The sequence below is a fragment of the Mus caroli genome, unplaced genomic scaffold (assembly GCF_978045245.1).
Source record: "Mus caroli unplaced genomic scaffold, Mus_caroli_1 scaffold_7, whole genome shotgun sequence".
Classification (NCBI taxonomy): domain Eukaryota; kingdom Metazoa; phylum Chordata; class Mammalia; order Rodentia; family Muridae; genus Mus; species Mus caroli.
The window spans coordinates 79,034,450-79,044,701 of record NW_028227262.1 but is presented as its reverse complement, the minus strand read 5'-3'; the positions used below and the strand labels follow the sequence as shown (position 1 = coordinate 79,044,701).

Below are 10,252 nucleotides of genomic sequence, written 5' to 3'. Positions count from 1 at the left end.
AGGTATTGATGGATTCTCCTGTAGTACTATGTCCAATTTTCTGAGGATCCTCCAGACTGATTTCCAGAGTGGTTGCACAAGCTTATAATCTCACCAACAATGGAGGAGTGTTCCTCTTTCTCCACATCCTCACCAGCATCTGCTGTCACCTGAATTTTTGATCTTAGCCATTTTGACTGGTGTGGGGTGGAATCTCAGGGTTCTTTTGATTTGCATTTCCCTAATGATTAAGGATGTTGAAGCCTGGCAGTGGTGGTACACTTTAATCCCAGCACTTGGGAGGCAGAGGTAGGCAGATTTCTGAGTTAGAGGCCAGCCTGGTCTACAGAGTGAGTTCCAGGACAGCCAGGGCTACACAGAGAAACCCTGACTCGAAAAACACAAAACAAAAACAAAAACAACAACAACAACAAAAGGATGTTGAACATTTTTTCAGGTGCTTCTCAGCCATTCAGTATTCCTCAGTTGAGAATTCTTTGTTTAGTTCTGTACTCTATTTTTAATAGGGTTATTTGATTTTCTGGAATCCAACTTCTTGAGTTCTTTGTACATATTGGAAATTAGTCCCCTATCTGATTTAGGATTGGTAAAAATCCTTTCCCAATCTGTTGGTTGGTGGCCTTTTTGTCTTATTGAAGTGTCTTTTGCCTTACAGAAGCTTTGCAATTTTATGAGATCCCATTTGTCAATTCTTGATCATACAACACAAGCCATTGCTGTTCTGTTTAGGAATTTTTCCCCTGTGCCCATATCTTGGAGGCTTTCCCTCACTTTCTCCTCTATAAGTTTCAGAGTGTCTGGTTTTATGTGGAGTTACTTGGTCCACTTAGACTTGAGCTTTGTACAAGGAGATAAGAATGGATCAATCCGCATTCTTCTACATGATAACCACCAGTTGTGCCAGTACCATTTGTTGAAAATGCTGTCTTCTTTCCACTGAATGGTTTTAGCTTCCTTGTCAAAGATCAAGTGACCATAGGTGTGTGGGTTCATTTCTGGGTCTTCAGTTCTATTCCATTGATCTATCTGTCTGTCTCTGTACCAATACCATGCAGTTTTATCACAATTGATTTGTAGTACAGCTTGAGGTCAGGCACGGTGATTCCCCCAGAGGTTGTTTTATTGTTGAGAATAGTTTTTGTTATCCCAAGCTGGAAAGAACCCAGTTGTCCCTCAACAGAAGAATGGATACAGAAAATGTGGTACATTTATGCAATGGTATACTACTCAGCTATTAAAAGCAACGAATTTATGACATTCTTAGGCAAATGGATGGATTCGGAGGATATCATCCTGAATGAAATAACCCAATCACAAAAGAACTTACATGATATGCACTGACTGATAAGTGGATATTAGCCCAGAAACTTAGAATACCCAAGATATAATTTGCAAAACACAAGAAAATCAAGAAGAAAGAAGACCAAAGTGTGGATACTTCGTCCCTCCTTAGAATGGGGAACAAAATACCCATGGGAGGAGTTACAAGGACAAAGTTTGGAGCTGATATGAAAGGATGGACCATCCAGAGACTGCCCCACCTGGGGATCCATCCCATAATCAGCCACCAAACCCAGACACTATTGCAAATGCCAGCAAGATTTTGCTGAAAGGACCCTGATATAGCTGTCTTTTGTGAGGCTATGCCAGTGCCTGGCAAACACAGAAGTGGATGCTCACAGTCAACTACTGGATGGAACACGGGGCCCCCCAATGGAGGAGCTAGAGAAAGTAGCCAAGGAGCTGAAGGAGTCTGCAACCCTATAGGTGGAACAACAATATGAACTAACCAGTACCCCCAGAGCTCGTGTCTCTAGCTGCATATGTAGCAGAAAATGGCCTAGTCGGCCATCATTGGGAAGAGAGGTCCCTTGGTCTTGCAAACTTTATATTCTCCAGTACAGGGGAACACCAGTGCCAAGAAGTGGGAGTGGGTGGGTAGGGGAGCAGGGCAGGGAGAGGGTATAGGGGACTTTCAGGATAGCATTTGAAATGTAAGTGAAGAAAATATCTAATAAAAAATTGAAAAAAAAAAGATTGTCACATAGAAGGAAAGGGATAACATGAGAAAATCCTAGAACAGTGATCCTCCAACTTTCTAGTAATGGCATATCTGAATGTGTGCTGACATGCATTCAGACAAACAGAAGAGCACAGTCCAGTTCCCAAGGTCAGTGGTTTTCAACCTTCTTAATGCTGCAACCTGTTAATACAGTTCCTCTGTCAGAGTCCAGCCTCAGCACAGGATCAGTGTTCTCAACTGGAATCAGCGATATCTGGAAGGTGCATAATAAACACACAGAGACAACTTTTTGGTACAAGCTGACAGGTAATTTTTCAAAGATTAAAATTATCCTCCCTCCCTCCCTCCCTCCCTCCCTCCCTCCCTCCCTCCCTCCCTCCCTATCTCCCTCCCCCCCCCCCCGCCCCACCTTGAGGTTGCAATCATTTTTGCTCCCTCCTCAGGCTGGAGGTTGTGTTCTCTTGTTCCCTCTATTTCTCTCCCTAACACACTCACTCTGTGTGTTCTTCTCACACACACAGCCCACACACTTTCTCTTCTCACACTCTCTCACTACATATCACATGCATTTTCCTTTCACTCACAAACACACTCTCCATAACACTCTTCACATACTCTCTAGTCACTCTCCACTCCTCTCCACATATACCTCACATTCTCTTTTCACTCACTCCACACTCTCTCTACACTCATACCTCACATTCTTTCTTCATTCACTCCCTCACCTTTAACTTGTCCCAGTCTTTTATTGATACTCCAAAAGCAAGTATTAAAAAAAAGACATTGTATAATCATTACCAAATGAAATTCAAAAGAATAACCACACCCCACAAAGAATCAAGAATTAACAATTATTCCCCACAGTTTCAAGCTTAATTATTCCCAGGACTGTGACAATAATAATAATAATAATAATAATTGCAAACTTATTATTAGTTAAACTTTAAGTTTTTATTTACTATACTTCAGAGCTCAAAGCTCCAAGGTCAGCTACTTGCATTTTCTTGTGAAGCTCCAATGATAAATGTCATGGGTAAAGCTGTCAGGTGGTGGCCAGAAAGAATCAAGTTAACCTTAACTCAGCAGTTCTGCTAGCTTTCTGCTTCCATACATTGCACACAGTGACTCTCTTAAGAGTCCCACTGTTTTGACTTAGTTTTATTAATATATCAGCAACATTGTCTGCATTTAGTGTCTGCAGATGGGGTGGATCCTTAGTTGTGGAAGTTTTTCGATAACCTTTCTTTTAGTCTCTGCTCTACTCTTTGTCCCTACATTTCCTTTTGACAGGAGCAATTCTGGATTAATATTTTTGGGACAGGTAGGTGGCCCCATCCCTCAACCAGGGTCTATGCCTATCAACTAGATATGGTCTCTACAGGTTCTCTCTCCATTTTGTTGGGTATCTCAGCTAATTTCATCCCTGTAGGGTCCTGGGAACTTCTTGAGTCCCTGGAAACTGGGCTTTTCTAGTGGCTATCTCCCAGTTCCCCATTCCCCCACTGCCACTCACCTCAGTTCAATTTCCTGACCCTCTCAACTTCCCCCAAGACCATAGGTTTCTAGGTAGTATTCTCATCTAAACTTCACTTGGGGAAATCTCCCTCTGGTCCTTCATTTCCATATTACACCCCTCTAGTACCTGAAGCTTTCTGTCTCCACTACCATCCTTTTCTACTCCCATTTATTCTATATGCTACTATTTGTTGTGGATAGCCCTGGGGCTGATTATATTTTATGTTAATTCCACTCTCCTGTGAGTGGCTTTGAACAAGGAATGAGTAAGCATTCAGGTGATTTCCTGTAAACCTAGTTCCCACCTTAATTTGTAAAATAAAGGAGAGCTGATGATTGGGCAGATAAAAGAGAAGGTGGAGTGGAAGGTTGGGGAGAGAGAGGAAGGATCAAATGGAAGAGGGAGAGGATGTAGAGGAGGAGGAAGAAAAAGAAAAGCAGAGCAGAAGAAGCACATGGCCTGGAGAAACCGCAAGATATAAGGGGTCTCATAAGCTGTGAAAGATGGTAGTGTTGCGGTAGATCTAGGCACACAGCATGTAATCATATTAACTGTGTTGTGTTTTCATTGCTGGGGCATATTTGGGAGGAGATATACTGCAACAACTGTTTTTCTTCCTAAAATTAAACTTTCACAAATAGAACATTTCTAGTTTCCTAGATGCCACATGTATTCCATGATAAGGACACTAAAATGAAGGTTTGCTGCTAGTACACTCAGGTCATGAGAACATATAGGGTTTTGTAGTTGGGACCTCATCTTTCATTTCATCCATTCATGATAAAATTTCATAATTCCATTTTACACTGTGGCTGAGTAATATTACATTGTGCATTTAAGTTAGAAATTGTTGATTTCATATGCATCTAGTTTGATGAAATTTCCTACTTATTGTCAATAGAGTAACAATAAACATAGATGTGCAAGTGTCCCTGTTAGATGATATGAAGTACTTTGGTTGTATACACAAGAGTGGTAAAGCTGGGCCATGTGGTAGATCTGTTTCTGGTCCTTTGACAAATATCCAGATTGATAGCCAAAGTGGCTGCACTAGATTTCTTTTTGACCAACCCCTGTATAAGAACTGCACTTCTTCTAAGTCCACTCTGAGATTTATATTCCTTTATATCCCTGTTGATGTCCATTCTGACTGGAGTAAGATAGACTCTAAAGTAGATTTCATTTGAATTTCCATCATACCAAGGGGATAAACTGTGGTATTCTGAACAAATGTTCTTTCTATAACTGTGAAAGTAGTATATATTGTCTAAGAATACACAAGTAGAAAAGGCTCAGAGAGAAAAGACTTCAATATCTTACTCCACACTGAACCCTAATGATACAGCCTTGACTAGTTACCAAGAAGTGTGAACTGGGGTAATAATTGCATGATGGTTATGGTAGTGAACAACCAGTTTCTGACTGATACATGAGAACTGAACTATGGAAGTAATTTTATACCCATTAGAGTAAATCTGGTCAAAACTCATTAATTCAGAAACTGTGGGCTCTAGGGAGGAAACTACTGTGTAATTATAAATGGTCATAGAGTCAAATTTCTTCTAAATAACTATGTCCATACATATAAATTTGCTTTGCTATGAACTTTGGTCTTTATAATTCATGTTGGATATTCTTAATCTCCCATTCTACCTTTCTTCCAATCATGAATCCACTTGCCCTTTTAGGATTATGGTTTGTTTCTGCATTGTCATTGAAAAGATTCCCAGTTAAAGTATTTGGTTCCCAGCTTATGGATTCAACTTTTGAAAATGAATTAATCATGATGACATTGACTGAATTACTGAATTCATCCATTGATTATTCATAATTAAATGGCATTTTGGGGGAGATGCTGGAAAGTAAGAGGTCTGTGCTACTTGAGGATTAAGGGGGGGGCTGCTTCTAAAGACTGGGTCGTGTCCCTGGCTTCTTCCTAACTTACTCTGCTTCTCAGCTGGCATGAGGAGAGCAGCTTTACCCTCAGAGTTCCTTCATCTATGATATTCAACCTCATTTATGTTCACAGTAAGAATACCAACATACTTGGCCTGAAACAGAAAGTATGAGCTAAAATAAATCTTTGACTTTAAGTTGCTTTTCTTGGATGTGTTGTCACATTGAAGAAAACACTAAATACATCACTCCAAGATTTTCCTTGGGAAATACCTAGAATAGCTATTTTCCTAGACACAGACACATCATGCAAGTTTGGACACACTGATTCCTATGCAAAAAGCTTTAAGATATTTGTAGATCCTCCAGCAATATTATGTAGTGTATAAGGCAGTTTTTCCATGATATAACTCCAAAATATGAACTCAATAATTTTCTTAATGAGAATACTGATTGGATTAGTTAGCATATTGTTTACATAGAAGCACAAATTATTACCCTCTAAAAACATTAAACTCTATTAATTAATATTCAATGTAAAAATTGGTAGCTTGCAATACAAAATTATATCCAACATTAGAGTGCAGAGGCTTTTCAGTCTTCACAGTTGGAAAACATATAAGAAGACTTTAGAGGGAGAACTGGCCCCAGAAATAGGGGCAATAAATATCACATTTTCTTTTCTCTATGGATCCTAAATATGCTGTGTGTTAAGTTTGTGTGTGTACATGTACAGGCATATGTATATGTGGGTACAACTTTGTATGTGTGCATATATATGACTGTGTGTTTGTATACATCAATAGGTGTGGTGTGTGTGTATATATTTATATATAAATATACATAAAAGTATAAAACAGACTAGAGTAAAAAATGATAATAGGAAGAAAGCAAAGTAAAAATCAGGACAGTTCGATGATGTAGTGAAAATATAAGACATACTTGAAAGACATTGCTTTTATGAAATTTGTACATAATGTATGTATATTAGTAAACAAATTTAAGAGACTGCAAGACTGCTCAGATGGCAAAGACAATTGCCAAAAAGCCTGACATCAGAACTTAATTTGACCCCAAGAACAAATATGACAAAAAGAGAAAACGAAGTGCAAGTTGATGTTCCACAAATGTGCCAAGACAATTGGGCACCTATGCATATATACAAGTACAAAAAGGTAAGAATTTATGAAAAAGTAAAAAAGAAAAGAAAAATAAAGAAGTGTACATAGATAATGAAGCAAGAATGTACTCTAGTAAGTAGACAAGGTAGTCAAAGCAAAAAACCATTGTTTCCTAGTGCCTTCAATCTAAAGTGCTGTTTAACAATACTTTGACTTCAGCCCATAGAGTCTCTCATATTGAAAACCAGAACTCCAGCACTATAAAAAGATGAATTGCTCATATTCAAGGAAAAGAGTTTGTGGTAATGTGTTACAAGAAGAACAGAAAGATAATACTGAGTTTCTTTTTTGTATTTTCATACAAATTTTTTTCATACCAAAAAGAAAACTGAAAGAAAAACACAAGAGATGGTGAACTCATTATCTTTGCTGGACTCTGAAATTTTTTCATGTGTTTCATGCATGCTGGCTTTCATGAAGAAAGAGGAAGTGTTCAGACCAAGGACTGTGTGTTTTGCAGGCAGCTGGTGAAATTCTCAAGGAGGTTTGTGTAGGAGGCTGAAGCACTGTGGGAGGATAGCTGTAACCTTGCTGACAGAAATAATCTGCCAGGTCTTCAGACTGCACACTGCTGATGGTGAGAGTGAAATCTGTCCCAGATCCACTGCCTGTGAAGCGATCAGGGACCCCAGATTCCCTAGTGGATGCCCAGTAGATCAACAGTTTAGGAGACTGCCCTGGTTTCTGCTGGTACCAGGCCAAGTAGTTCTTTTGATTGCTACTAGATAAAAGGCTCTGACTGGACTTGCAGCTCAGAGTAACCTTCTCTCCTGCTGACACAGCCAGGGAGGATGGAGACTGTGACATCACAATGTCCCCACAGGTACCTGAAATAAGTAGAAAGTGAACATGCATACATACACAAATATAGATTATTATAACAGTTGAAATTTGTCACAGATCTTTGGAATGTCATTGTCAGAGAGTTAGTATGGAAGAAATATTACACACTTGCAGATATTATAAATTCCTTATATTAAAAAGGTGTAACTCTGAAATGATAATACTTTTAAATTTCTTACCAGATACCCATAGCAGCAGCAACATAAGAACTTGGGCCTGTGAATCCATCTTGCTCCCACTGCCTGTCTGATGCTGCTCATTTCATACTGGTTTATAAATTCTGAGCAGCTGGGCTAGGCTGGAGGAGTCTATGCAAAGCAGCCAGCAAATACAAAAGCAAATGCCTGGGCAATGTATGTGACAGTGGCTGGTTTCAATCAACAGTCAAAACTACTCTCATAGAGAGCTCGAGTGATCACTGAAAGATATCAGCTTATAGCTCTTCAACAGCAAAGTACTAGGTGCTCTAACAGCAGCATTCAGTTAAAGTCCAAGACATTTAAATCAGTTAACTTTTGAGGAGAGTTACCTCAGATTGACAGTCTTAGGGTGATTATTTAAAAAAAAAAAACAATCACAGAAACAACAAAAGAAACATAGAAGAAAACATGCAATAAAAGATAATAAAGGTAGAATCTGGGAAAGAGGAAATGCAAAAAAAATAATAAAATTAAAAAAAAAGGAAATGGGAGCTAAATTTGTTCAGTATCTCCCATCTCCTAAGACACCTATTCTGAAGCCTATGAACCGTGCATTGGACATTGTGTTTACAGACTAAAATTGGGACTGATATGAAAAAAGAAGCTCAGAATTCATTCTGTGGAAATCCTGGAAGACAATAATTTAATCTTGGGACCTAAAAAGTTTTAATCTCAAGGTAAATTTAACCCTAGCAGAAACTAATAAGCATTTTCTTCTACTTTGTGGAACTTAAACAGAGTTCTAAAATGGGAGAATGGAAAGGGAATTAAACAGTCTAGATTTCTTCATAAAATCATGATTGTAGACCAAAATTGAAAGAGTATTTAATTCTAGAAATAAATATTCTAAGGTAATTTAAAAATTAGCAGTATTGTAAGTGGGTAATGATGGTCTTGCTGAAATAGTAAACAGGTTAAAAAGAGTGTGGCGATCCCCAATGGAGGAGTTGGAGAAGGGACTGAAGGAGCTGATGGAGTTTGCAGCCACATTGAGGGAGCAACAGTGACAACTGGCCAGACACCCCAGAGCTCCCGGGGACTGGACCACCAAGCAAAGAATACACATGGAGGGGCCCATGGTGCTGGCTGCATATGTGGCAGAGGATGACCTTGTTGGACATCAGTGGGAGGAAAGACCCATGGGCCTGAGGGTGTTCAATGCCCCAGTGTAAGGAAATGTCAGGGCAGGAAGATGGGAGTGGGTGGGTGGGTGTGTGGGAGAGCACCCTCATAGAGGCAGGGGGGAGGAAAATGGGATATATATATATATCCCAATGAATATATATATTCATTGGGGAAAAAAAAACTCTCCAGAAGGGGGTGCAGCCTTCTTAAATCAAGGAATAAATTTACCAAGACCAATAGATCCCAACATCAAAGATAGGTGCCATCCAAAAGAAAAAAAAAATAGGTATAAATGAAAATAATAGAAATAAGAGAAATCAAATTACCTTCCAAGATTTAGACTTATTGAATTATGAATACATATGTGTATGTATGTATATATGTATGTATGTATGTGTGTGTATGAAGAAAGTTATAGAGCCAATGTTATGGAAAAAGTAAAAGAAACAAAAATATTTTTTGTCAAGGAATGGATGTTCATGTCTATAATCCCAGAAACTGGGAGATAGAAAGAGCAGGATCATGAGTTTAAGGCCAGCCTTGGTTAGATAGCAAGTCTAATCTAGGACAGTCTAGTCTATAGGGACATAATCACTCAAAAATGGGTATTATTAGTCAACTTATTGCAAGGCAGCTCATGGCATTATCTATCCAAAGCAAAGTATTTACACACAATCATATAAGGGAAACAGCAGTATGGTGGTCACATGATATTTTCATGGTTAAAGAGGAAAGCTCATGTCCATTTCCATGTCTGACTCCTGGACCCCTCCTAGCTTCGACCTGTGCTGGACTGGTGTCCTGACACAGTCTCTGTGAGTTCATATATGCACTAGTCCTGATGTGTCTAGAAGACAGTGTTTTCTTGATGTCATCCATCATCTCAAAATTTTTTTTGCTTCCTCATCCACAGAGATCTCTGAGCTCTCAGGGGAGGAGTTCGATGAAAACAATCCATGTAGGACTGAACTCCAAGGTCTCACTCTTTCTACTTTGTCTGTCTGTTAGTCTCTATATTACTTTCCAACCACTACAGGAAGAAGCTTCTCTAATGATGAAGCAATACTTTGATCTATGGGTACAACAAAATATCAACCTAATGATTTCATTTCATTGCTGTATTGCTTTTCAGAACTATAGCATCTGGGTTTCACTTAGATCCATGCCCTATCTAGTTGCAGTTTCTTGGCCACCTGGCATGGGTTGCATCTCTTGGAGAGAGCATTAAATTCAATTGAACAGAAGATCACAGGGTTTCTAATTAGGTTACCTTTCTCCTCTGGTAAAATGAGGAATATCTTTCAGTAACATGAACACTAGTCAGTGGGCATGAAGACACTAGTACTGTGTTCAAAGAGGAAAGTAAGAAAGAGAATAGAGGAAGATAGGTAGCACTAAGGGCCATTTGAGAGATCATATAGAAACCCATTTCAGTAGATGCTTAAATATATATATATATATATATATA

At 38.9% G+C, this 10,252-nt stretch overlaps 1 pseudogene across 1 annotated transcript; it reads right to left on the bottom strand.

Annotated features, from left to right (window-relative positions):
- Nucleotides 1–7,012: 7,012 nt before the first annotated feature.
- On the bottom strand, nt 7,013–7,726 carry LOC110295655 (immunoglobulin kappa variable 4-1 pseudogene; annotated as a pseudogene). Its single transcript, XR_015047704.1, has 2 exons — nt 7,639–7,726; nt 7,013–7,443 (listed from the first exon to the last, which is right to left on the bottom strand). The product of XR_015047704.1 is annotated as an immunoglobulin kappa variable 4-1 pseudogene (transcript).
- Nucleotides 7,727–10,252: the final 2,526 nt, after the last annotated feature.